The 26,395-nt window shown below is 47.6% G+C and overlaps 1 protein-coding gene across 3 annotated transcripts in view; it reads left to right on the top strand.

Moving 5' to 3' along the window:
• The window catches only part of SYN3 (synapsin III), a 407,059-nt gene that overhangs the window by 170,429 nt on the left and 210,235 nt on the right, over nt 1-26,395 (top strand). The gene's annotated exons all lie outside the window — the stretch shown is intronic.

The following is a 26,395-nucleotide window of genomic DNA, read 5'->3' as shown; positions in this document are numbered from 1 at the left end:
TCTACCTTCTCTAGGGAGAGCAAGAGAGCAGGGGCAGAGGGGAAAGACCCAGACAGATGCGCGCTTTCTCTCTCTCTCTCTCTCTCTCTCACTCTCCTAGATACGTCTGCCTTTTGGAGCTGACTATAATAGACGGTTGTTTTCTGGACTCCCCTGAGGCACACAGGGTTGTGTATTCAGTCAACGAACACTGTTCAGGATGCTGGGATAAGCAAGACAAAGCCCTTGCCCCGTGGAAATCCATGAATACACGGGGTACTGTTCTGTGCTGCTAATGCTAAGAAGAAAACAAAACAGAACCATGCATTGGACTTGACTGAGAAGGGCCCTGCATTCTGTGGAATCGCAAGAGAAGGTCACCCTGAGGTGCCATCCGAGCTGAGAAGTGAGCAAGGAGAAGGACCCGCTCTGGGGCAATCCATGGGAGAGGGCACCAGGCAGGGAGAACAGCAAGTGCAAAGGCCCTGTGCTTACTTGAAGAGCAGCAAGTAGAAAGGGCAGGAGGAAGTGGTGGCCTGCCCATGGCAGACAGGTCTCCACCCTTCAGCAAGGGATTTCGGGGTGAACTGATCCAAAACTGGAGTAAAGCCAGATCCTGGAGAACTACCTAGGATACTAGATGACTAGCTATTGTGGATGATTGCCAATTACTGATGCAGTTACTGTCATCATTAACATCTCGATTCCGCTTTGTATTTTTTAAAGCAGGGTTTCAAACTTCACCTCATTATATCTCACGATAATCCTTCTAGAAGGGAAAAGCCAGCACAAGTATCATTTGTATTTTCCAGAGGAGGAAACAGCACAGAAAGGTGGGATGATTGGTGACCAGCCAGGAACACAAGTCACCCGTCTGCACTGACCCTTCTTATCTTAAGAAAGACATGTAATTCCCTGAACTTGAGCAGTGTTAGATCCAACTGCTCAAAACCCTTTTGCAGCTGGGATCTTCTGTCTTCCTATGCTTTTGTCTCTCTCTTTCTCCCCCACCTCATCCTTTTAGAAAGAGACTTGTGTGTTTGGGCTGTGGAAATGCTACAAGGACTGGGAGAAATGCGAGTTTGGCCTCTTTCTCAGAAACTTTTTTGTTTACACCTCCAAGAAGTACCACTGGGATGGCAAAAGCTGAAAAATTTGTGGGAGATGGTATTTCCAAGAAAAGTTTTTAAACTCCTTTTTCCCCCTTAAACATTTTAGCCATAGGGAAGGGAAACCAGTTTTTACATTTTTGTGTCTTGTCCCCCACCCAGCTTTGAAGACCACCCGCATTCGCTCTAACTATAGCCTAACCCACAGAGATGTTTCCCTGCCTCAATGGTTTTCCATCATGTGTTCACTGATTCATAGGATATGGTTGTGTTACTTCCCCAACCACACTAGACATACTTTGAGGCCTAGGATATCTGGCCATGCTGCTTTTTAGCCCTCTGAGAACAAAATAGGGTCCCAGGAGACTTGAACATAGGTGTGGCCAACAGCCCATTGAGGTCTGAGCAAAAGGCACCCGGAGGCCCCTCCAGGGACCCAAGTTGAATGAGGGCATATTTGATGGGATTTAAGAGATTCGCTTATCCTCACACAGGGCCAGTCATGTGGAAGGTTTTATAAGTCTTTCCAGCCCAAATCCACTTTGGATAAGCATCTTATATGACAGAGGCCCTCTCTTCTCTTCTTTCTTTTCACATTACAGTTTTGTCCAAAGTGCCAACATTTTCTCCAAGGGAAAGCCTTGCCTGGAATAGGAGCACCAGGTAGCTAACTTCTGCTGAACTTTGAGCAGCAGGTTCCTCACGGAAAGCATCTGAAGTATTTGATTCCAGCAGCTACTTAATTATGCAAACACAAGTGTAATCTAATTGTTTTTCCAGCTGAAAGGTAATGAAATTGCCTTTGGGTTCACTTCCTCTTTCCCCCTATTCTAAGCTGGTCTACGCATCTTCCCTTCCCATCATTGGAGTTCAGTGAACCTCAAGAGACTTTCAGTTGGGAAGTTCTTCCCTGTGCCTAAGCTGAAGTGGCTCCCCTCTGCCCACACATGTGAAGTCAGCTCAGTCCTCACCCTTAGGAAGAGAAAGGGCACCCACTTTCTCTTGACAGCTAAGAACAATGATAGATTTATAAATATGAAGTACTGACGACGTTTCAACCTCTATCTGGCCTGTCCCCAAACCTACCAGGCTGCCGTGATATTCCCTTTCTTGGAATTTTTCTAGGAAAGGTGAGTTCATGCCTGCCCTCCTTGTATCAAGTTATAGGAGGCTCGAATCTGTAGGAAGTGTTTATAGACATGTAGAGGTCAAAAATTGACCTCAGAGCCTACTCATCCTCATTTTGTAGGTGGGAAAGATAAGGTTGAGACAGGTGAAGGAACTTGCCCATTAGGGTGTGGCCTAATGCTTGCACCCTGGCCTTGGAAACCCCAGACATTCACAGACCCTGGGTCTGCTTTTCAGATCCGTAGACAAATCTCTTTGAGTCTCTTTGCACAGTGCTCAGCCCATGGAGGACTTCTACTTACACTGATTAAATAGTTCTGTACTATGATAATAATCACCCTCTGATCCAATCAGAGCACATACATTTTGTACTCATGAGAGGTTTATCTCTTGTGTGTTTGTTTTTCCCCTTTCTAAATTACTACCTAATACCTTTTGAAAACATTCCAAACATATCACTACAAAGAGATGTATGAAAACTTTCTTTCTGGGGGACAAAAAGAGGCTAGGGTGAAAAAAACGTTAAAACCTGAAATTTGTTCCCAACGTCGCTATAGTTGTGTGCCTGCCTTGGACAAGTCACCTGCCCAGCTCTCAGTTTCCTCGTTTATGAAAGATGGAACTCCATGGTCTTTAAGATCCTTCCATGCTCGAAAAGTCTAAGATTCCATGGGAACTTCTCAAGGACAAGTGAATGTTTTTGAAGGGAAGATAGATCTTGCCCTTTATACAGGTTTGACACACAGGGACTGTGATGGCAAAGACATAGGAGAGACTGAGGGTCTTGTTCCTGGGAGAGCCTACTGTAGTTACTTGTTCATCTGTATGTTCGCCTCTTGTATTATAAGCACTGAAAGACCAAGAAGCATGTCTTTTTTATCTCCATTATTTGGTCTCTAAAATTCATTGACCTCTTCCACATCCTTCAGGTTCAGCTTAGTTGTCACCTCCTCCAGGAAGCCTTCTCTGATTCCCACCCCTCAGGTATCCCCATGGCACCCTGTATTTCCTTCATTTACAACACTTGGCTGATTCTAATGTGATTGGTCACCCATTTCCCTTCCTGCACTGTAAGCCCCTTGAGGACAAGGACCAAGGGTTGGTAAGAAAGAGTTTAGTAAATATGGTTGAATGGGTCCAATGACCAGCACCACCGACCCCTTTCCAGTTTCAGACGGGCAGGTGGCAGCTCCTTGGGAGAGCTCACCAAGCTCTATCCCTCTGGCCAGTGCTAGGGGGCGCTATAAGCCAGAGAACACCCCTTCACTCAGCCTGCAGTCTCAGCCAGTCTCGTTGTGAAGGCGGGACAGGGACAATTCCACGCTAGTCAGTGGGGTGCGGGTGCCTTTGAGTGGGTGAAGCGAACCCCTCCCATCTGCCATGGCCACAAAGCTCTCGGTCAACATCCCGTCTGGGTCCGCGGCTGCCGGCTCCTCCACCCCTGAGCTGGCCACATGTCAACCCCAGGGGGAGACGTGCTCTTGGGGAGCGACATAGCTGTGAATCATGGGTTTGGGGGGGCTTAGGGAGGTCCGGGAACACTACAGAGAATGCCACGGTCCCACTCTTCCAGGGCAGAGCTGGGCTCTGGAAATCCAACCTGGAGAACGTGCTGACAAGACATGTGTCATTTCTGTTGCCTCATAGGGAAGCACCTCTTTGCTTCCCTCCCCCCTCCCCCCCAGCCCCCAGCCACAGTGCCTTCCCCCAAACCCCACGGTCCATGTGAAAGTCATTACAGTCAAAATAGCCTTTTCCAAGCAACAGCCAGCCTGGTCCACCCATCACCCTGAGCCCTGGCCAGCCCCTCAGCGGGATGCTGCCCAGCGCTGGGCAGTTACGAGCCTCAGATGGCAGGTACTGCAGGTTCTCTCTGTGTCTGGACCAGCGGGAGTAAACACCTTGCCTGGCTTCCATCTGGAGCCAGTTTCGCCGCAGTAAAATTGTAGCCCGTCTCTTGCCCCAGCCATCCCGCAGCCCTGCCAGGGCGGCGAGGAGCCCTCAGTCAGAGTCTCTGGCTGCATTCACGTGAATGCTGGCGTTTCCATATTTCTTTCCACAGGGAGTGACTCCCAGCGATTTTAAGTAAGAAAATAGATATGTGCAGCAAAGCCGTTTTGTGTCCTGCATTTTCTGGGGTGGTGGGATATAGGAAGCAGAGTTAAATATTCCAGCTCATTGTGTGTGTGTGTGTGTGTGTGTGTGTGTGTGCGCGTGTGTGTGGTTTTAATGACTGTATTCTCAGGCAGTCAATTATTTCTGTGAAGGGTAATACGCAGTGGAGGGAGAACAACATCTTCTCAACCCTGTTTTAATGTCTTCCTTATGCTCATGGAGTTCATGTGTTTTCCCTTTGAAAATAAGTAGCTCCTCTGTGGTTTCTTTGAAGGTTGCACACTCAACTTCATGCAGAGAATACACTCAACTTCATGCAGAGAATATGTTTCAGCTGGGTGCTCTCGTGGCTCAGGAAGGAACAAGGTAGACATGTGGTCGGTCCCCTACCAGGCTGGATGGGCGATCTTATTTCTGCAAGGCACTCGAGTTCTCTTCAGCGGAACCTGCTGGATCTGAAACCGTCTTGTCCTGTGCCGTGGGGACGGTCCAAAGACCCGTTAACACCGTTGGTAGCATCCTTCTTTAAACTTGGCTTTTCCACTCTCTCTGGGCTTTTGCTTTCCACCTCTCCAATTGCACCTTCCCAGTCTTCTTGGCAGACTCTTCGGGCTCTTCCTGACATTAAAGCGTAGGTGTTTCCCAGTTTTCTTTCCTTGGCACCCTTCTCTTCCCTTTTAGCCTCCGCACTCTCCCTGGCTAATGGCACCACTCCTGTGGTCTCTACCAACCCTTCTACTCTGTGCACTGGAACGGGTACCACCTGTTCTCTAAAACCAGCTTCCTCCTGGACAACTCACCTGGAGGTCTCGTGGCCTCCCCGGACTCCCTGTCCAAAACTCATTGTCATCTCCTCTCAGTCCCCTCTGGGGTTACCCATTCCCGAGGATGGCACCATTGTTCGCCAGGTCCTATAGATTCTCTCTCTACGTATCTCTTCTCACCATCCCCTTCTCCCAATTCTCACCATTTCTGCCATGGACTAGGCCTCCCTAGAGTCTTTCCCAACAATTTTAATAGTCACATAATTGGTTAGCCTGACCACAATCTTTCTCCATCAAATTCAACTTTTGTTCTGCTGCTCCTATAAATTTTTAAAAATATAAATCTGAAATCATGCTATTCTTTGCTTGAAATCATTCACCCATTCTCATGGCTATCTGAACAAAGTGTTAAACTCCAAAGACGTACAAGGCCCTCTGTCATCTGGTCTTCCCTGGGCCCCACAGTCCACAGTGGGAGGAGGTGCCATTCACATATAATACAATGCGATTGCTACCCTTACACTTGTACAACAGCAAGTCCTGTTCTCATTTCTCTCTCCAAAACCTACGCTGCCCTCACTCCCATCTTCCACCCTTGTGTTCCAGATATCGGTTCCTGCCTCTGAGCCTTGTTCACGATGCTCTCTTAGCCTGGAATCCACTCTCCACCAATATATCCCCCCCCCACCCCCCCCACCAGGAATCACATATTCACCTTTCGGGATTCACCCCAGTCCTCTCTCTGCCCCAGCAGAATTGACTGCCCCCATGCCGCTCCTCCCCTTCCCCCGTCCCACCCTCACTGGATCCCCCAGGCTTCCAGCCGGGCACCTCTCCCAGTGGTCGATATGCCTGATTCTGTTCTAGACAGCAAGCAAATCCAGCCGCTTCTCTGATGGCCTAGCACAGCACCTGCACATAGTAGGCACTTAACAAATATTAAAAGAATAAACTAACCAATGAATGTCAGGAACAAAGGGAGGGTCAGAGTATCACTTTCACAAATTCACCACAACAAAGGTTCTGGAATCCAGCTTCTTGGGGCCAGAAACTCAACAGAATGAGGCTCCCAAAGTTGTTCGGTCTCAGGGACACAGCTGATTCACAGACCAGCAAACCAACCACAATTCCATTGTTCTTGTTTCCCATGAGATAGTACATTGTCCCATAGGCTGGAGAACTCATGTCGATGGAACCCCCATGTTTTTCTCCTGATGGTCATAGAGAGCTTCATGTGAAACTAGTTTCTCACCAGAAGATTGCTTTGATGTGTGCAGAGTCAGAACACAGGGATTGAGGTTATCAAAGAAGGGTCTCCCAGCTGAGATACTTTGGAATTTTCCTTTCGATGGAAGCAAAGGCTTTGCCCAGAAAGTGACGATGCTCACACCTGCTAGCCACAGCCCCTCTCGCTGCACAGTGACAATGCTGGACACGCAATGCCAACTTTGGGCTCTTGGGTCTTCCTGGTTCTTGGCACCAGACTGGCCAGTCCCCACTTTTTCCCCCAGACGTTGTGCACTGGGGAACATTGCAATTCTTCTGGTTTTTATATTCTAGATTACAGTCGCCATCCAAAGATTACCTCCAGGTCAACTAGTCTGGGCTCTGGTATTCCCAGATTTTCAACTCTGCCCTTGCCATGTCTTGATTCACTACCACAGATAGCTAAGCACATGCACGGTGCATGAATTTATGGTTTCCATGATACAGGTGGCCTTATTTGCAAGTGGTGGGTGTACCCTTCCTCCTGATTGTCCCACTGACATTCCCTAGGTGCCTCCCAGCTTGTGTGTCATAATGTGATTATCAACTCTTTGGAGGAAAGGGACAGAGTTCTCTCCCTCCCTCCCTCCTTCCTTCAAATATTTCACCAAACATTGGCAGAGCATCTACTGCTCTACGCCAGGCCCTGGAGATGTACCAGTGAACAAGGCATAGACTTGTTCCCAAGAAGTTTCCAGTCTAGTGGGAGAGAAAGACTAAACAGTAGTTGGTGGTAAGAACTACAATGGGACAGTCAAGATCACAGAGCTGGGTACCCAACCAGGGAGCAGGGAGGCGTTTGGAAACCCACATCATGGTAAGACAGAAGGTCAGAGCTAGGAGAGAGCTGTGGATCACCAAGTCCAACCCTCTCATTTTATGGACACAGAACAGGCTCAGAGCAGTGGGCACAGGATTCCTGGCAGAAGCAAACAAGGAATTAGGCCCCGTAGCACCTTGTCATCTTTGCATCACTCCAGGCTTCTCTAATTCAGTGCTGATCTCACGAGGGATATATAACAAGTAATTATTTCCCTGCCATGTAACTTTCATCAGCTTCGGGATGATGAGCTGAAAAAGATTTCTAAGGCAAGAAAAAGAGAAGGGAATTCACATTAGTTGAGTACCTACTACGTACAAGGCACTTTCCATGCAGTAGTCCCTGGAATCCTCCCAACCCTAAATCGTAGATACTATTTTATGCCCATTTTATGATCAAGAAAACTGAGGCTCAACGAAGTTAATTTGCATGTCCAATTTCCTACAAGCAAGGAAATGGCAGAGCTGTGACTCAGACCCAGAAGTCTCTCCCCAAACCAGCACTCTCCCCGGAGACGGCAAAGTCAATGTGCCCCTAGGTTCATAGCGGCATCTGCAGTGCTGGCGATTTCCTCTTTGTCTTTTGGGTTCTCATCGAGTGCTGACAGCTTGTGATCATTACGTGCTGCAACCAAGCAGAGAGAGATGTAATACCTACCCCTGAAGGCCGAGGAGGGAGCTTTGTCACTAGGCTGGAGAGAGGCATCTCCTGTTTTGTCTGGTCTGCAGTGGAGAGGGGGCAGGAGAAATGAGTTGGCAGGCAATTTCTGGGGGTGTGGGTATGCCCTTCCTTACTCAGAATTTGAATAGATGCCACAGGGAAATTACATTTGTATTACAAAGACGGGGCCCAGACAGGGCAAGCCGATGGCATACTGATCAGTACGTTTTAGCAGCTACTGAATGTGGCTTCATTTCCTCCTGAAATGTCAAACATGAGATTGAGGCAACATACCAGGTTTTTGTCCTAGTTCTGCCATGCACAATAGCTGTTTGACCTTGAGGAAATCAGTGAACCCCCTTTCTTCAAATATAAAACCAGGGGGTTGGCTTGAGTGATCTCTCAAGATTTCCCAGTGGAATATTCTAGAAGGCAGCCTGACAAGGGTGTTAGGGCTCAAGGCCTGTGATGTCAGTCTGCCTTTTTCATCCTCCTTCATGTTTTCACTGTGACCTTGAACAAGTGTCTTAACCTCTCTGAGCCTCAGATGCCTCGTGCTAAAATGGAAGAGAGATTCATACTTCATAGGATTTTCATGTGGATCAAACACTGTACGGTGAATAAGGCATATGGCACAGGGCCTGGCACACAGTAAATTGAGAACCTCTGTATACCAGGTGTGGCCCTGAGGGTATAAAGATGAATGAGACCAGCCCCAGCTCTCAAGCTCCTGCATGTAAAGGAGAAGCATATTCCTGTGTCCCCTTTGCCCATGTGAGTGATACCCAAAGAAAGGTCAGGGGGAGGAGGGAGAGAAAAACAAAACCTCGATACTAGTAGCTGATACTTCACAGGGCACCTACTGGGTGCGAGGCATCCTTCTAGGTAGTTTGCATATATTAATTCATACTGACTCTTACAGCAGAAGCTGTGAGGTAGATGAGATAATCCTCATTGTGGCTTTTGGGAAGCTATGCAAACTAAGGTGCAGAGAGATTATGTCCCTTGCTCAGGATGACATGGCCGGGATGCCGCAGGGCTGGGATTCGAAGCCAGAGCGCACACTCTTGACCGCTCTGCTGCCCCGCTTCTTCACGCAGAGCGAACATGGGAAAGAGCAAGGGATACAACAGGCCGATGCCCGGTTTCCACCCCCAGATGGGTCTCCCTTCCCCTTGCCTGTACCCAGCAGTCGAGGTGCATGAAAACGTGAATTAGCTGTGGCCCCTGCCGGAAGAGACACTTAGTAGGGCATCGATTTGTCAGCAGGCCCTCCTTGGAACAGGACTCAGTCAGGCCCATGTGCTCCCCAGCCCTTGGAACAAGCACAGAAGTTGGAATCAGAGCATTTGTTCGAGTTCTATCTCCTCCATCTCTGTGGCTCTCTAAGCATGTATTTATTCTCTATAGAAGGAGGACAAATATCAAATTCACAGAAGTAGTTGCAAAGATGAAATAGTAAGGGACTAAGATTTACTGAGCATTGTGATGAGCCAAGTCTTACTTATTCTATGTACTTTACAAGTATAAATCTATTTCATTCTCACAACTCTCTGATGTAGGGGCTATTATTATCACACCCATTGTATAGAAAAGAACACTGAGGCACAGAGAAGTTTAGTAACTTGGCTCAGGGCACACAGCTAATAAGCAGTGGAGCCAGAATTTACAGTTCAGCATCCAATCCTGCACTCCTCACTCAGTTTGTACTCTGGTGTTGAGTTAAAAACATTTCGTAAACACTAAACGTTATTGTGTTTCCTTTCTCTGGTATTCGTGTCCTAGGTCTTTGTTCCTGCTGTTCCCTTGACCCCGACTGCCTTTTCTCCTCTCACCTGGCTACTTTTACCTGTCTGGGTAAAGAGCAAGGTATTGGAGCCCCGGCAGTGTGCTGGAGCCGGCTCATGCTGGCTTCTGAGAGCCGATTGTTATTAATAAATTTTCAGGAATTTTACAAGCTGGTAGTTAATTACAGCCATTATTAAAAATCTAATTATGTGAAGTTACAATTAATAAATTATGCTAAAAGCAAGGGTAATGAACATTTTAAACTCATCACTTCTTAATATTTTATTATGCTATACTCGTATCCGTGCTCTGGAGGTCATTGCCATCTGTGTGGTGGAAATTTTACTCGATGCTCTGCTACTGCGCTTTCTTCCCAACTCGACATTCAGCGACATCACGCTGGTAAATGAAAAGTGGCCATGACTGGAGTAGGTACCCACAGAAATTGGCGAGTGCTACAAATCAGGGCTTTTGTCCTACAGAGCTAGATGTTAACCAGCACACCACTGCCCTTTCTTAGCTGTGTGACCTTGGACGAGTAGCCTAACCTCCCTGTGCCTCGATTCCCTTATCACAGGGACAGCATTACAGAGTTGTAAGGAATACATGAGGTGGTAAATGGGAAGGATTTAGCAGAATGCCTGGCAGAGTCAGCCATCAACGAATGGCCACTGTCAATATTGTTATTAAGACAATCTTCAAGTAGCCTTTCCTCCCTCCCAAGCTGGGCACCACCCATCAGAGATGATCTGACTTGAAATGTGTCACACTGTACTGGGACTGTCAGTTTTTTGTGTCATTTCCCCTCTTTAGAAAGTGAGCTGATTGTCAGGGCTACCTGAGTTTTCTCTTCTGAGTACTTAGCACAATGCCCGCTACACAGTAAACAGTCAACAGATTGTTAGATTAGATTCAGTTAAGAAAGCGTACAGAGGCTACTGAAAATTCAGAATTAGGAAACCTGGGGGCTTCCCTGGTCACATAACAGACTTTTAAGTAATTCTCCACACCAAAGCACTGTGGAGCATTGTGTTTGGAGTTCCCACTTTAGGAATACCTTACATTGAAGTTGTTTTAGAATTTCAGGAACTAAAAGCTCCCTGACCCGGTGCCCAGAGAGACCCACTGCACACTGAGCTGTGTTTTACAACAAAGCTCTCAGTGTCTATAACGTGGAGGCCTCTGCTAGTCCCAGCGTCTCAAGTAGGAGTATGACCAGTGACTTTCCAAACCACTTGAAGGTAGCTGGGACTGCTTTTGCCTCAAGTATTTAGAGAAAAAAAGACCTTGATGTCACATCAACAAACCAGAAAAGAGATTGCACATACCTGAAGTGCTTTTCGAGGCCTCGGAGCCAGTGATTGGGGGCTGATTTCGGGGGGAAAGGAGGGGGAGATTAAAGGCATGTTGAAAAATCATTTTTTGTCTGTTGTTCCTTTGTATGAACTGGTCGCTGGCTTATGCAACGCCTAGTAATTAAAATGGCTGGAATGCTTTGCATTTTTAAGGCAAAGTGAAGGCGGCTCAGAGGCCTGGAGCTGGAGCCAGCTGGAGGAGGGCCCAGTGATCCTACCCTGGCTGCCCCTTGGCCTGGCAGAGGTGGCTGGCATCTGGCGTGGGGGAGGGGGGCAGCAGGGAGGAGGGAGGAAGTTAAAGGGGTAGGAGTTGCTCTGACTCCTCTCCCCCTTCCCTGGTCAGGTGCATCCAGGGGCACTGCCTCTAGAATGAAGGTATGCATGGGCCACCCACCTTTTGGAAGTCTGTAATGATAGTGGCAATGCCTAGGAATGATAAACAATGATAAAGCTATCCGTTATTAAATATCCACCATGTGCCAGGTCCTGCATCGATAACATTACATGTATGGTCACCCCTCGCTATCTGCAGTATCTGTGGGAGAAACTGGTTCCTGGCCTCCTGTGATACCAAAATCCACGGACGCTCAAGTCCCTGCAATAAAACGGTGTAGTATTTGCATATAACCTACGCACATCCTCCCATATAGTTTAAGTCATCTCTAGGTTACTTATAATACCTAATACAATGGAAATGCTATGTAAATAGTTGTTATATTGTGTTTTCTTATTTGCATTATTTTTTTAATTATTTTGTTTTTTCTGAATATTTTCAATCCGTGGTTGGTTGAATCTGTAGATTTAGAATCAGCAGACATGGAGGACCGACTGTATTATCTGATTCCAAGAAAAAAAAAAATCAGATCATATTACTTTCCTGCCCAAAACTCTATGGTGGATGCCCTTCGAGACCCAGTATGACGCAGCCCTGCTATGTGTCTGATCCTGTGTCCCCGACCCTCCCTTACGTTCCCACCATACCAGCGTCCTTTTCATCCTTTGACCACGCCGAGCTCAGTCCCATCTCAAGGACTGCTCTGAACCCTCCCTCTGCCTCCCAGGGTCTCGCCATGGCCGGCCAGCTCCCTCTCATTCCTCGGCCTCCAGCGTGGATGTCACCTTCTCAGAGAGGCCTGCCCGAGCTGAGCAGCTCCACCATCCCCCGTCCCTGATGCCTCCCACTGTCCTGTTTTTCAGATTTATTTTCTATTCAGGTCTTATTGCTATCTGAAAAAAAAATCTTATTTATTTTTTTCTATGTTTATTAATTGCCTTTTCCAGTTAGAAAGAAAGTGCAAGATATCTGTCCTCTTCATTGCTACTTCCTCAGTACCAGATCAGAGCTCAATAAATGTTTTTGGAAATAGAGAATCTTCACAACAACCCAGCACAGCAGATAGCATCATCTTCATTTTCAAGATGAGGAAACTGGAGCCCAGGGTGGTTAAGTCACTTGTTCAAGATCACCACACAGGAAGTGATGTCACCAAGGTCTGTCTGACTCCAAAGCCCATGTTTTGGGATGGCCGTGCATAACCTTCCCCCACAGACATCTACTCTAGAAATCAGTAGAAAGGTGGGGTCTGCATTGCAAGGGAGGGAATCAGGTCTCCAGGCTAGCTAGCTATGAGCCTTCTAGTAGCAGAATGATGGTGGTAGAAAGAATTAAGAATGTAAGCACTTGGGAGCCCATGACACTGATGTTCTAGTCCAGTTCTTCTACCTGTGTGACCTGAGAGGCATTAATTACCCTCTCTGGGCACTTTTTTGATTGTGTAGAGGGTGTTTGCTTCCACTTCCCCGGGGGACAGTTACAGGGCAGCAGCACTCCAGTGTCCCTCCCCTGTCCTGAGATGGAGAGGGCAGTGTGTTGCTTGAACGACTAGAGTGGAAACCACACAGTGGTGGAACGGCGCCCTCCTTCGCCGTGTGTGTGCCTGCCTGCCTGTGGGTAACCATAGCAATAAGCAAGCTGGGGTCAGAAGCTGGCATCTTCAAGAGGCCCAAGGATGGGCAGACTTGGCTAGAGGCAGAATGTCGTCACTGGTCCCGTGAGTGCTGCGCGTGGCCTTCCTGCTGCAGCCTGGCTACTCGGCCTGCCTTTCAGGCCCCCGAGGCTGCACCAGCCCCCTGCAGCTCCCCCTTTATCCTAGCCAAGCAGGATCTGTGTCCTTCCTCCTGTTGTGACATGAGTTGCATCCTCTTCCCACCATGAGCTTTTAAAAAGATATTTATTTTGACATAATCCAGACTTATAGAAAAGTTACAAGAGTGGTTCAAAGAATTACCAGATACCTTTTGCCTAGACTTCCAAAATGTTAACATATGACTACATTTCCCCTCCTTCTCTCTCCCTCCCTCTCGCTTTCTTTCCCCTCTTAAGAGTAAATTACAGACAGGATTCCCCTTTACTCCTAAATATTTCAGTATGTAGTTCCTAAAAATAAGGGTACCATCAACTTTTGCACGTAGAGTGGTTCAGGCCTGGAGGCAGACAGGCCTGCATTCCAAACACTAACTCCACTTCTCACCGTGTGCCCTTAGGCAAAAGATTTCACTTCTCTGGGCCTCTGCTTCCTCCTCTCTAAATTAGGGGCCCTGAGAGTGCCTGTCTCTAAGGAAGACTGATATGAGAATTAAATGAGATACCCCGTGTTAAGGGCTTAGCACTGCTTAGGAAGCGCACAGTGAGCACATGGGAGTATATTTTGCTAGAATGCTGTATTTTGTTTTTCTGCTTTGAAGTAGTTGGAATTCCTTGGATTTCTCCTTCCTCTTCCTCTTCATCTTCAGGCCAGGTCTCACAGGCAAAAGCAAGACAGGTTCTCTGGGAGCTGAGGGGCTCACATTGGCAGGTGGAGACAGGCAGCAGAGTACAAATAGCTAAACCATTTTAGTGGGTCCCGAGAGCCATGGAGATGAAAAGCAGAGTGACTTGTGGGAGGTGATGCAGGTAGGGGCTCCTGTAGTTAAGGGAATCAGAGAGCACTTCTCGGAGGAGGGGAAAGTTTGATGAGGTCCTTCTGATCTGGGAAAACACCCTCTGGGAAAATGTCAGGCACAGGAAATGTTTTCCCAGCACTTGAGCGCACAGTGGGATGCTTGCGCACTTTAAATCCTCATGGATGAACGTACTGAGGGGAGCAAGCCACCTGCCTCTGCCACTTGCTGGGAGCCATGAAGTTTGCACGTTACCCGGCAGCCTGGGAGGACTCCCTGTAGAGTGGGTACTAGTAGCTCATTTTGTAGAGAAGGAAACTGAGGTTCAGAGGACAGAGTCCATTTGCCCAAGAACAAAAAGAAAGTGGGAGGGGTCCTCTGACAACATGTAGCACCGAGACTCCAGCCAGAGCCGTGGTGTCAACTTCGTAGTACTCACAAGGAAGGACCAAGCATCAGATGCCGTGATTCTAACCCTGGCTCTGCCACTCACGAGCCACGGAGTCTCCGTGTAACCCGGGGCAACACAGAGCGGCACTGCATGGCCCTCTCATCCCCTCCAGCTGAAATAGGACAACGTAAGTTCACCTGTTTGGGGGATTTTTCTTCCTCCGCTGCTTCTTTGATGGAGAAAAGTAACAGAATAGGGAAGAGAATTGTGAGGAAAACAGACCAGCTGCAGGCATCACCCGCGTCAGGCGATCGCACCTGGAGCCAGGGAGCGTGGCTGCCTCAGAACGGGGCAGGAAGGCGGGAGATGGCCCCTCTGACTCCCAGGATCCACCCCAGTGCTTTGCACACAGTCGGGGCTCAAGCCCTGCCCTGCTATAAACAGGAGCATTTGTATGCATGTGTTCTCCTGTGCCAATTAGAAAATCAGTGACATTATTTTGCAGCCACACCTCATGCAGGGTGCAAATAATGCCTGCTGTGATGTGGCTGTTTTATTCCAGGGCTCCTGTTTTAAATAGGCCACTGACATATTAGAGTTTCCAAAGTAGGGTAGATGAGGGACAGGTATCACTGTGGCTAGTATCTAAGGCTGTATGACAATATTGCTGCACGCTCAGCAGCTTATGATAGCACATACTTATTATCTCGTGATTTCTGCGGGTCAGGAGTCTGGACATGACTTAGCTGGGTCCCCCACAAGACTGAAATAAAGACGTTGGCCGGGGCTGCAGTTTCATTCTGGAGCTCGACTGAGGAAGGATCTAATGCCTGACTCTCGTGATTACTGGCAACATTCAGTTCCTGTTTCTTGCCAGCTGTGGCTGGAGTTCACCCTCAGCCTCTTGCCATGAGATGATCCCCACAGGCAGCTCACAATGCGGCAAATTTGCTTCTTCCAAGCCAGCAGGGAAGAGCGTCTCCTCCCAAGATGGGCACTGTGGTCTCATGGAACACAATCACGTTCACGTAATCACACACTTCCTGTCACCTGCGCCGTGCTCTATTGGCTGAAAGCATGTCACAGCCCTGCCAACACTCAAGGGGAGGGGATTTTGCAAGGGCGAGATTACCAGGAGGCAGGGGGCCACATTGGCTCACCCTCCAAACAGGACAGACGGAATACTGAAAACGTGGAGGATGGGGAACAGTTGAAAGCACTCGAAAGTGTAACCTGGGAAGGAGGAAAAAATAATAACGGACACATTGCCTTAACTAAGGACTTTTTATATACTAGCTCACTTAACCCTCATCCAACTCTGTGGATATATTACCATCCCCATTTTAAAGATAAGGAAACTGAAGCACAGATAGATCAAGCAAGCAACATGCATAAGGCGACACAGCTATTGATTGGTATTGCTGGAAGTCGAACCCAGGCAGTCCGCCTCTAGAGTTCACAGTTTTCTGGAACCGTGGGGGCAGGGGTTGATTGGCGGCTGACCGGCTGTGTCCCAGAGATGGTGTAGAGAGGATTCCAGCACAGCAAAGAATCGTGCCCAAGACATCCTCTAAGCTTTCTTTACTTCAGAGGATAAAAGCAATTTTTAAACTAGTAACCTCAAGGCCAGATTTGGCCCACAGATATCTTTGGTTTGATTTGTGAAGCATTTTTTTTTTTTTTTGAGACAAGAGTCTCGCTCTGTCACCCCTGGTAGAGTGCAATGGCGTCATCGTAGCTCACTGCAACCTCAAACTCCTGGGCTCAAGCGATCCTCCTGCCTCAGCCTCCTGAGTAGCTGGGACTACAGGCATATGCCTCAATGCCTGGCTAATTCTTCTATTTTTAGTAGAGACAGGGTCTTGCTCTTGCTCAGACTGGTCTCGAACTCCTGGGCTCAAGCTATCCTCCCACCTCAGCCTCCCAGAGTGCTAGGATTACAGGCATGAACCATTGCACCCAGCCTCGTGCAGCATTTTAAAAATGTAATTCACAAGCTTTCAGAAAAATTCAGATTCCTAATAATTCAGATTTCCAGCTTTTCCTGAAAAACCAGAATATCTGGGCCCACATTGCCAGGGCTTAAGTAGCAGGTGCTTAGAAGCGGCCGTTCGGGTTAGACCAGGCAGGTGTGCTCTTGCTTGCCGCAGTCCACGCCACTCCCTGTTGTCTCTCCAACTGAGGCCATAGGCCTGTTGATTCTCATACTCATCTGTTTTAAGGCCCCAGACTGCCCCATGAACTTCCAGGCCAGGTATCCACTCTATGCAAACCCACGGTCAAGGGAGGAAGCAAAGGAGAAACTAGGCCTTAGTGACCACCTGAGCAGCTCAGCAGATGCAAGAAGGAAGCCAGAGAGCTTGGTTCTCTGACATGAACGAAGCCCAAGCACCTGGCCTCCCTGTAACGGGAATGACCGTTTCTGGCCCCACTGGTCTTCATGTGGATCCAATGAGACCCTGGAGAACTGATTAACTGTAGGAATCCAGATCCTTCTGTTAGAACAACAAGGCCTGAAACCTATTTGTGTTCCTTCTTCCTATGGAATTTTCCTTCAGAAAAATGTCTTGAAGGCGGAAAAAAACCCAACTCTCTGAGAAGACAGGAAGGGGAGGACTCGTGGAAGGAAATTTCATTGTGAAGCAAGCAGTCCTTTGCCGTCGCTTGTTTGTCCTGTTTAAAAAAGGAAGCTTTTCTGTCAGAGAATGAGAAGAGAACGGAGGAGGACAAGCACCTTCTGCTGTAGATCTACTCAGAGCTCTAACTCTCTGCCCGAGAATCCCAGGGCAGCCCCTGGAGAAGGAAAAAGTATCAGAAAATGAGTGGGAGACCCTTAAACAGCAATGATGCCTTGGCCCTCGCTCAGCCAATCAACAACAATAGCTAACACTTAAGTAGCACTTACTATGCGCCAGGCACTGCTATAAGTATTTTATTATCAATTCCTTTAAGCCTCAGCCCGGCCCTGTGGGGTAATCACATTATCATAATTCCAATTTATAGGTGGGGGAACTGAAACCCAGAGAGGTTAGGTAACTTGCCCAAGGCCACACAGCCCATAAGTGGCAGAATTGGGATTCAAACCCATGTAGTATTGCTCTAAGATTTGTGTCCTTAACCACCACGACTCTCAAGGATTCACTGAGCATGTACTTGTGTAAGGCATTGTGTTAGGTCCCATGGGGGGGGGCAGGAGGGTGATGGGGGAGTCAGGAACTAGTGAAATCCTAAAAGCTGGGTCTTTCCAGCCCGTCCGCTTTCTGGGTGTGGGGCCTTGGGCAAAACTGCGAGCTACTGAGCCTTGTGGGTCTTGGTAATTCTAGTGATTTATACAATTAAAAAAATATTGTTTTTAGTGGAAGGTGGGAGGAAGAGAGGATAGGAGGCAGGGAGGAAGGAAGGAAGGAAGGAGCAATAATATTAATAATAGCTCGCTCTTATCAAGTGCCTAGTATGCCAGGTCCTGCCAAGTTCTTCACCTACACGACATCATTTAATCCTCACAACAACACTGCGATGTGGTTAATGTTATCACCTCCATTTTTAAGGGTAAAGAAACTAAGGCACCGGAAGTCCAGTAGCTTGTCCAAGGTCTCGCAGCTGGTGGGTGGGGAAGCCAGGATTCCAGCCAAGCAGTGTAACTCAAGTGCCTAGGCTCTTAGCCAGTCACGAAAACGGTGCATATTTGGGGTCAAGGTGTGATCCTCCCCTTCGCAGGGTACTTGGCGGATGACAAAGCTCTTTGCAACGAGGCTGCCGAGGGTGGAGATGGGGACAGAAATTTCCGGGGCCCTCAGCCAGCGATTCTCTGGTAACACCTAGGTAGAAAATACCAAGGCCTGCAGAGATGAAATGGAAGGGAGACCAGCTGGCGGTGCACTGCTTAGAGGCCCTCTGGCTCTCTTGTCCGCTCAGTTGCTGCTCCGTCTTGTGCAGCAGTCGTCTGATCACCTGTAAGTTTACTCCCCAGGGGACACATGTCTCCCCGAGACAACCATCTCATGTACCTCCTGGTTTCCCCAGGGCCAGCTGCAGCCGTGAAATTCCTGCGCAGTTGAGCAAAGCACAAACCAGATGTGCCCCACATCAGTGAGCCGGCAGCTTGTAACCAGGGGTGGGCAAAGAAAAACCAGAGATCAAGGCAAAAGGCAGAGCTCAAGAGGGCTCAGCCAGAGCAGGCCATTGCTGTGTGGGACTTGGCAAGGCCTGGAGGCAGATGCAGGGTTTGCACAGCTTCGCCGTAAGAGGGAGCTCTTTGTTCCGGCTCTCTGCCACCTTTGCTTGTCTGCCTCGGTTAGCCCATGGCAGGGTGGAGGGTGAGTACTTGCCAACCTGTACCGTTGGTGGCACTGAGGACTGCAGGAGTTGCTAGAGTTGGCGTCACGGTTGTAAGCTGCAAAGCATACACAGCTGGGAGTCATATTTCTCCTATGAATGCCTGTCCTCGGTGGGGGGTGGGACAGGGCATCTTGGGGGAAAAGCACGGCTTGAGAGTCGCACAGGCTTGGGTTTGATCCCCACCTCTGCCACTAGCCAGCTGCGTGCCCTTGGGTAAGTCATTGCACTTCTCCGAGCCAGGGTTTCCTCTCCTGGGAAGCGGGAATAATAATGTCTACTTCAGACAGTTGCAGCGAGGATTAAATGAGATAGAGCCTGGCTTGTGGAATAAACTTCATGAAGAGTGACTAGTAATGTTTCTATTATGGTTGCTCCACGTTTTAAATCCATAGTTCTCCACCAATGCCGTTCTCCCAGGGCAGCCTTCTCTGACCTCTGGCTATTGTAAATCAGTCATGTGTCCATCCTCTGTAACCACATGTCACATTTTACGTTTATTTGGACGATTATTTAATTAACGTCAGCCTCTCTCACTAGCCATAGGTCTTGGGCCAGCACTGCAACTCCAGTGCCTGGCACATAATAGCTGCTCAATAAATCCTTATGGTATAAATTAATAAATGAGTGTAATCCATTTATTAGTACAAATAATTTTTTGTTATTGATATCAAAAGTTTGGGAGTTTGTGTATTATTTTCTTTTTAAGAAATAAAGCATGTTCAAGGTTACCTTTATGCTTCCTTGGGTGGGGCTACAGTTAAACGAAAGCGTGGGGATTACACTCCACTCGGCGTAAACTCATGAGACTGGCTCCCACGGGAATGTCATCTGTCACTGGGTCTTGATGGACACCAGAGAAGAAAAATGTGATACTTCAGATCACCTTTGCCTGTAGCCTCTGGTCTAGAAAATTGGAAATGAGAATGGCCTTGTTTCCCCCTCAGATGGTGTGAACATGATGAAGTTAATGCTTCTGAGATCCTTGGGTGAAAGGTGCAGACTTATCTGCTTCCTGCCATAAAATATCCTGCCTTGAGACGCTGCTTATTGAACTGTTAACCCTAATGTGTCTTTGGCCAGTCAGGACTCGATAGGATAAAAGCTTTTCCCTCTTGGTGTGACAGCGGGAATGTCTCTATTATATGGGCTTCCATGGCAATAATTTAGTGTTTCCCACTGGGTGCTTCACATACCTCTGGTTTTATGTGGCATCCGGATGAACTTTTTATTTAATAGTTACCTTTTGAGTACAATATGTAGTAGGAAAAAACTTACATAGGCAATTAAACCCATTAATTCATGGATGGTACTACTTAGGATAAACCCAAAGCTGGCATTGAAGTAAGAGGGGAAAAAATGAGTCAATTCTAAGAAAATATTAAATCAATATGAATAGTGAACTATTATAAGAAAATGACACATTCCCTTTGGTCGCCTTGGGGACAGTCCCATTCTTGCCTCTTTCAGTTCTTGGTGGCTGGGAGCATTCCTGGACTTGTGGCCACGTCAATCTGGTCTCTGGCCTCATGGTCACCTTGCCTCATCCTCCTGTCTGAAGTCTCCCCTCTGCCTCCCTCCTACAAGGGTATATGTCGTTGTGTTTGGGCCCACCCAGATGATTCAGAATAATCTCATCTCAAAATCCTTAACTCAATCATGTCTTCAAAGACCCCTTTTCCAAATAAGGTAAGATTTGCAAGTTTCAAAGGTTAGGATGTGGATATATTTGAGAGGCCATTTTTCAGCCTATCTCATGGCCCTTTGTGTTATAGAAAAGATTGCTGCCCCCTGTTCTAACAGGACAGGGAAGCTACCCCCAGGCTGGACAGCTCCCACCCTCTGACTGCCCTTTGGGGAGCCCCAGGGCTCACTCTACATCTGCGTGGCCCACACCAGGGCTCTCCATTTTCTTAAACACTTCCTAGGACAGCCTCTGTCACTTCATCCCTGCCTCCCTCCTCCTGGAAAAAATAAAAAGAACAAAATAACACCAACATCTGCAACATTTCTTGACCTCCTGGTCTTGCTTTTTTCTCCCCTGTGGCCCAGCACCGCCCTCAGGGACAAAAAGAATGAGAGGTTTCTAGCACAGCAGGTCTGTTTTCCAGTGTAAGATCCTTTCTTCACCTTGTTTTTCAGGCTTGATGACTTTTTCAGATGTCCTAGGAGGGTTTTGCCCCATCCTCTCTGGGCTAAAACTGCTCTCCAGACGTCCTATTCCAACCTCATGCAAACAACCACCCTTCCCAAGTTCAATGGCTCTGCTCCCCAAGCCTCGCACAAACCTGTCCCCAGCAGTAGCTGGCTGAGAAATGTACTTCCCCTCCCCTTTCTGAGTTTGATTGTGGAAATAGAGATCTAAGTTAGTTTCTGAGTGTCTTCTTTGGACGATAAAACTCTAGCACAAATGTGGTGATGAATAGCCATTTGCTATGGGAATGAATGAATACCACACGGACTCATGAGTGATCTCCATGTAGCATGTGTATTTTTTTATACAGTCCCCAAGCTTGAAAATGAACTGTTCATCTTTTTGTGGCATATTCCAAATGACCAATAATGTACACTGCATATGGGCATCGATGTTCTTGGGCTTCAGTGTATCATGTGATCCTCCCCAGTGAAGGAGGTGGTTAGATGTTATCTCCATTTTAAAGATTTTAAAGAAGGGAAACTGAAGCTCAGAAAAGTCAAGTAATGGCCCAGTGCCAGACAGCTAGTAGGTCCAGACCTGGTCCTGAAGCCCATTCTCCACCTAGTGTTGTTTCCACCAGCCAGGCAGGGCCCACTGTATAACAGAGGTATTGGGGACATAAAGAGCCTGGTGGGGGTATTAGGAGGCTGCTTCTGGTGACTTCTCTGTCACTAACTCTGTGGGTGAAGTTTTTCCCTCTGGTACTCAATTTTCAGATTTTTAACATCTGCATGGTGGACAACTTCAGGGGCCAGGCTGCTTACATAAAATAATGGTAACTAACATTTAATTTAACACTTATTATGTACCAGGCACCATTCCATGTGCTATATATAGATTAACCCATTTAATTATTTAATTCCCAGGATGTCCTTATAAGGTGGGTGTTCTTATTATCGCTGCCTTTCAGAGGAGAAAATGGAGACACAGAATGGTTAAGGACCTTGATTCAGGGTCACACAACTTAATTGGGGAATATGGAGTGCCAGGAACAGGTAGGCACTGTATTACATAGATGGGTGAGGGAAGGTCTCTCTGGTGAGGTGGAGACATGAATAAAGGCAGAGAGAGGGCCATGTGGGTACCTGGGAGAAGAGGTTTTAGAGCAAGGGAATATAAAATGCAAAGGCACTGAGTTAGTAGCAACTGTGATGTGTTCCAGGAGCAGCAAATGGAACAGGGGGGTGAGAAGGAGGGGCAAGAGATGAGACCAGAGATGCTGTGGGGGTGGGAGGACAGATCACGTAGGTCCTTGTAGCCCATGGTAAGGAGTTGGCTTTTATTCAGAGTGAAATGAGAGGTCATTGCAGGGCACTGAGCAGAAGAGTGGCATTTGACTTACATTTGAAAGCGTTGTCACTCTGCTATGAGGAGGAGAGACTGGTAGGAGAGCAAGGGTAGAAACAGAGAGAGCAGATGGAGGTCATTGCAACGATTCAGGAGACAAATGATGGTGCCTTGGACCAGGGGTTAGTGATAGACATGGTAAAATGTGGTCAATTCTGACTTGACGGAAGTTGCCGATGGATTGGATGTGGAGTGTGAGAGAAAGAGAAAAGTCAAGGGTGACTCCAAGGCTTTGGGGCTGAGCAAATAAAAGGAGTTGCTATTAATTGAGATGGGGAAAACTGCAGGCCAGGTAGTCAGAGGGGCTGGAAATCAGGGTTTGGCTGCTGACATTAGACTGGCAAGGCCTACTAGGCATCCAAGGGGAGACACAGAAGAGGCAGTTGAATCTATTTAGATTTGGAGTCATCAGCACATAGATGACATATAAAGTCACGAGACTGAATGAGATCAACAGGGGAGGAGTGTGGATAGGGAAGAGCAGGGAAGAGCAGGGCCTGCAGTGCCCCAGGGCTTAGTGGTCAGGTGATGAGGAGTCATCAGCAAAGGTGACTGAGGTCAAGCAGTTGGTGAGAGTCAAAAGAGAGAGAGAGGGTGGTGTCCCAGAAGTCAACTGAGGAAAGTGTTTCGAGGAGGTGGACTGATCAACTACATCAAATGCAGCTAATTAGTAAGACAAAACAAGAGCTGAAATCTGGCTATTATATTTAGCAACATGGAAGTCACTGATGACCAGGAAGTAGAAGGACGGGAGAGAGTTCAAGAGAGAATAAAAGAGAGGAAACAGAGTCCAGAAGTACAGACTTTTTGCCATAAAGTAGAGTAGAAAAAATCTGGGTGGTAATTGATAGAGAATATAGGGTCAAGAAAGGCTTTTTATTCTTAAGGGAGACATTACAATAGCATGTTTGAATGATGATGGAAACGATCCAATAGAAAGAGAAAAGTGTGCGCTGGAGAAAGAGGAGAAACTGGTGGAGCAACATCCTCGAATTGGTGAAAGAGGGTGATATCTGGAGCACAAGTGAAGGGTTTCCATGGGTAGGAGCACAGGGTTCTTCCAAAGGAACAAGAGGGAAGGCCGAGTGTATGAGGATAGATGCTGGAAGGTGGGTAGATATGATGGTGGGAGCTGTGGAAGTTCTCTTTTGATCGTCTTAAAGTTTTCAATAAAATATGAAGCAAAGTCGTCATCACTGGGAATCTAGAAGAGGAGGAGATATGTGAAGAGTAAGAAGAAAGGATACAATGTTAAATGGCTGCCCAGAAGAGTGGGAGGGTGAATGCGCTAGGGAAGTATCGCAGGATGGCCGGGCAGTCCTGAGTCCTGCGGTTAACGGTTGTAGTTTTCTCCAGCCATGTTCAGATGTGGTGTATTTTGATCATCTTTGCAGCTGAGGGGAAAAATAAGATGAACCCAAGTGATCTCTGTAGTAGAAAGGTAAGATCAGTTTTGAGCATATATTTGAAGTGTCTAGGATACTCTCATTGGATAGCCAGGAGGTAGGTGATTATATATATAAAGTCGGGAGCTCAGGATAAGGTCTGGAATAAAGGTAGAATCGTCAGCAAAGAGGTAGTGATTGAACCTGAGAAAGCAGGTGAGGTCTCTAAGGAGGGAAGTATAGAGTAAAGAGAAGAGGGATGGGTATAAAGTTGGGAACGTCCTCATTTTCAGGTAAAAGGAGGCAGAGGATCCATCAAAGAAGTCAGAGAAAGGAGCTGAAAATGTAGACAAAGCCTGTGTTTCCCGGATCCTAGAAATAAGACACTTAAAGAAAAGGAGTGTAAAATCATCCAGGAGGCCAAGGAGAAGGAGAAAGACTACTAAATTTGCTCAGAAGGAAGCCATAACTCGGTTATCTCAGAGCACTTAGCAGAAATGCAAAAAAAAAAAAAAAGAGAGAGAGAGAAGGAAATTGTGAGTAGAAAGATAAGGGGCATGAAGAAACAGGCCCAAGCCAGCTATGTAAGGAGCTTTGGAAGGAGAGAAAGGAGTAAGGTGGAAGAGAAGTGATACTTTTAAAGACATAATAGAAAATGTCCCTGAGTTAAAGACCTGAATTGTTTGATCAAAAGGTTCCCCAAGTCCTAGAAAAATTAATGATAAAATAAGCACAAAGACAAAATCTGGTGACAATTCTGAGCTCTAGAATAAAGAGAAAAATTTAAAAGTTTTCAGAGAAAGAGATATTAGTCAACTTACAATGAAAATCGGATGAGACTGGCACCAGATTACTCATCTGCAACACTGGAAGTTCAAAGACAGTGGAACAATGTTCTCAGACTAATGAGAAAAATGTATGTGATCCAGGATTCCCTCACCCACTCACACTGCCATTCATATTCGGGGAGCTTGAATATACCAGGACTCAAAGAAGACCATCTGTATACCCTTCTGAGGAAATTACTTAAGGATGTACTTCAGTCAAATGAAAATTCAGTCAAAACAAAGATCTAAAAATGAGGGAAGACAAAGCACACAAGTGCGTGTGTGTGTGTGTGTGTGTGTGTGTGTGTTTAAGTCACCAGCAATCCTTTGAGAGAGCAATCCCAGGAACAGAGTAGAAGCAGAAACTGGATTGCAGGGCATGTGACAGCAACAACTAGAGAATACTCCTTCAAGAAAAGTGGAGACAAAATAAGAAGGGAAGGCCACTCAGGGGTCAAAAAAATACTTGACTTTATTTGCAAAAGCAAAACCCAAGCATGCTTGTAGGCAGAGAAAAAGGAGGTGTGAGTAGGCAGGGGTGCAAGTGCTCTAATAACTTGTGTGGCATCCCCAATGCACAGTAGGGATTAAGTCGATGCCAATGGTTTGGGAATAGGATTCCTTTATTCCTGAAGGCGCAGGCCTCTGACTGGCTTGGATTTGGAAGGGAGGGAGAGATACAGGAATGGTCAGAGGAGAGAAGGAAGAAGAGGGGAGAGGGAGAGGCCAAAAAAAAAAAAAAAAACAACAAACAGCAAACAGTAAATGATACCTGAGAGCTGTCTGTCAAAATTGCACACATGAAGCATGCATTTTAGTACTTGTGTGCTTCATTGCGTGATCTAGGAGTGTAGCCCGGTCACTGCACCATTGAGCTGGGATCTGTTTGTTATGACCCGTTGTCACATAGCTAGAGTCAACCTCTGGAAGTAGGATACAAAGGACTCATCATTTTTTTCTTGAGAAATGATGAATTAAAGCATATCTGGGAGTCCTAGACTGGGCACCCGGGGAATAGCGTGAAGACGTTTGGTTCTCGGTGGCATGACAAAAGTGAGAAGGCCCCGTGGGGGCGGGGACAGGAGCCCGGGACAAAGTCAGGTGAAAACCAGCACCGCAGAAGGACGGTGCTGGCTGCGTGACGTGATGGGCACGGCTTTCTGAGCCACGGAGACTGAAATCTTGGCTCTTGTTTGCTGTAGGATCTTGAGAAAATGATTCCACTTCCCCGAGGACTGGGTTCCTCGTCTGCAAAGAGGACAATAGCAATAGCGACCTTGCAGAGCTTGTGTGAGCATCCGTGGCACTGACTCAACAGGTTGTGCGGAGGAATGTGCTCCACAGATACCCACTGCCACCCGATCCCTTCCCCGGGTGCTTTTCCCAAAGGCTCCATACCCACCCACACCGCAGCCTTCCTGCCCGTGGCCGGCAGAACTGTATGGCCCGGAATACCTCCCTGCAGTCTGCACACCGCGAATGTGCAACCTACTCGCTTTTCAGCAAAAAACCTCGGAAACAAGCTCATCCGTCTGGACAAGGAGCTGGAAGAGAAAGCCCAGTGCTTGAAGCCCCCCACCGGGTTTACAGAGCCAGAATCTCAAGCCCAGCTTGGCCGGGATCGCTCCCTGCGGGTTCCCTGCCTCGTGCACAAGCTCCAGCCACTTGGAAACACAGCACCGCGCGCTCAGTGGTGTGTGCTCGCATTTTTGAACCCCCAGCCTTCGTCTCTGTGCGAAGGGGTGCCCGGTCTCTCAGCCTTTCACAGCCGTCCTCCTCCCGCAGCTGTGCCTGAGCGGCCTCTCACGTGTCCGGCTCTCCCGGGGGACAGTTTCCGCCTGTGGCGCACCCTCCTTGCCATGTGACCCTCCTCCACTGTCACCCTCTCGCCTGGACGGGCCTGTCATTTTCTCATTATCGTCACCACCCCAGACCCAAACTTGTCCTCCACTTTCCTGTTTCCAATTAAATCTTGTCCTATCAGGAATC

The sequence above is a fragment of the Propithecus coquereli genome, unplaced genomic scaffold (genome assembly GCF_000956105.1).
Source record: "Propithecus coquereli isolate 6110/MARCELLA unplaced genomic scaffold, Pcoq_1.0 Scaffold218, whole genome shotgun sequence".
Lineage (NCBI taxonomy): Eukaryota > Metazoa > Chordata > Mammalia > Primates > Indriidae > Propithecus > Propithecus coquereli.
The sequence above is the reverse complement of the archived record's forward strand: the minus strand, read 5'-3'. Positions and strand labels throughout refer to the sequence as shown.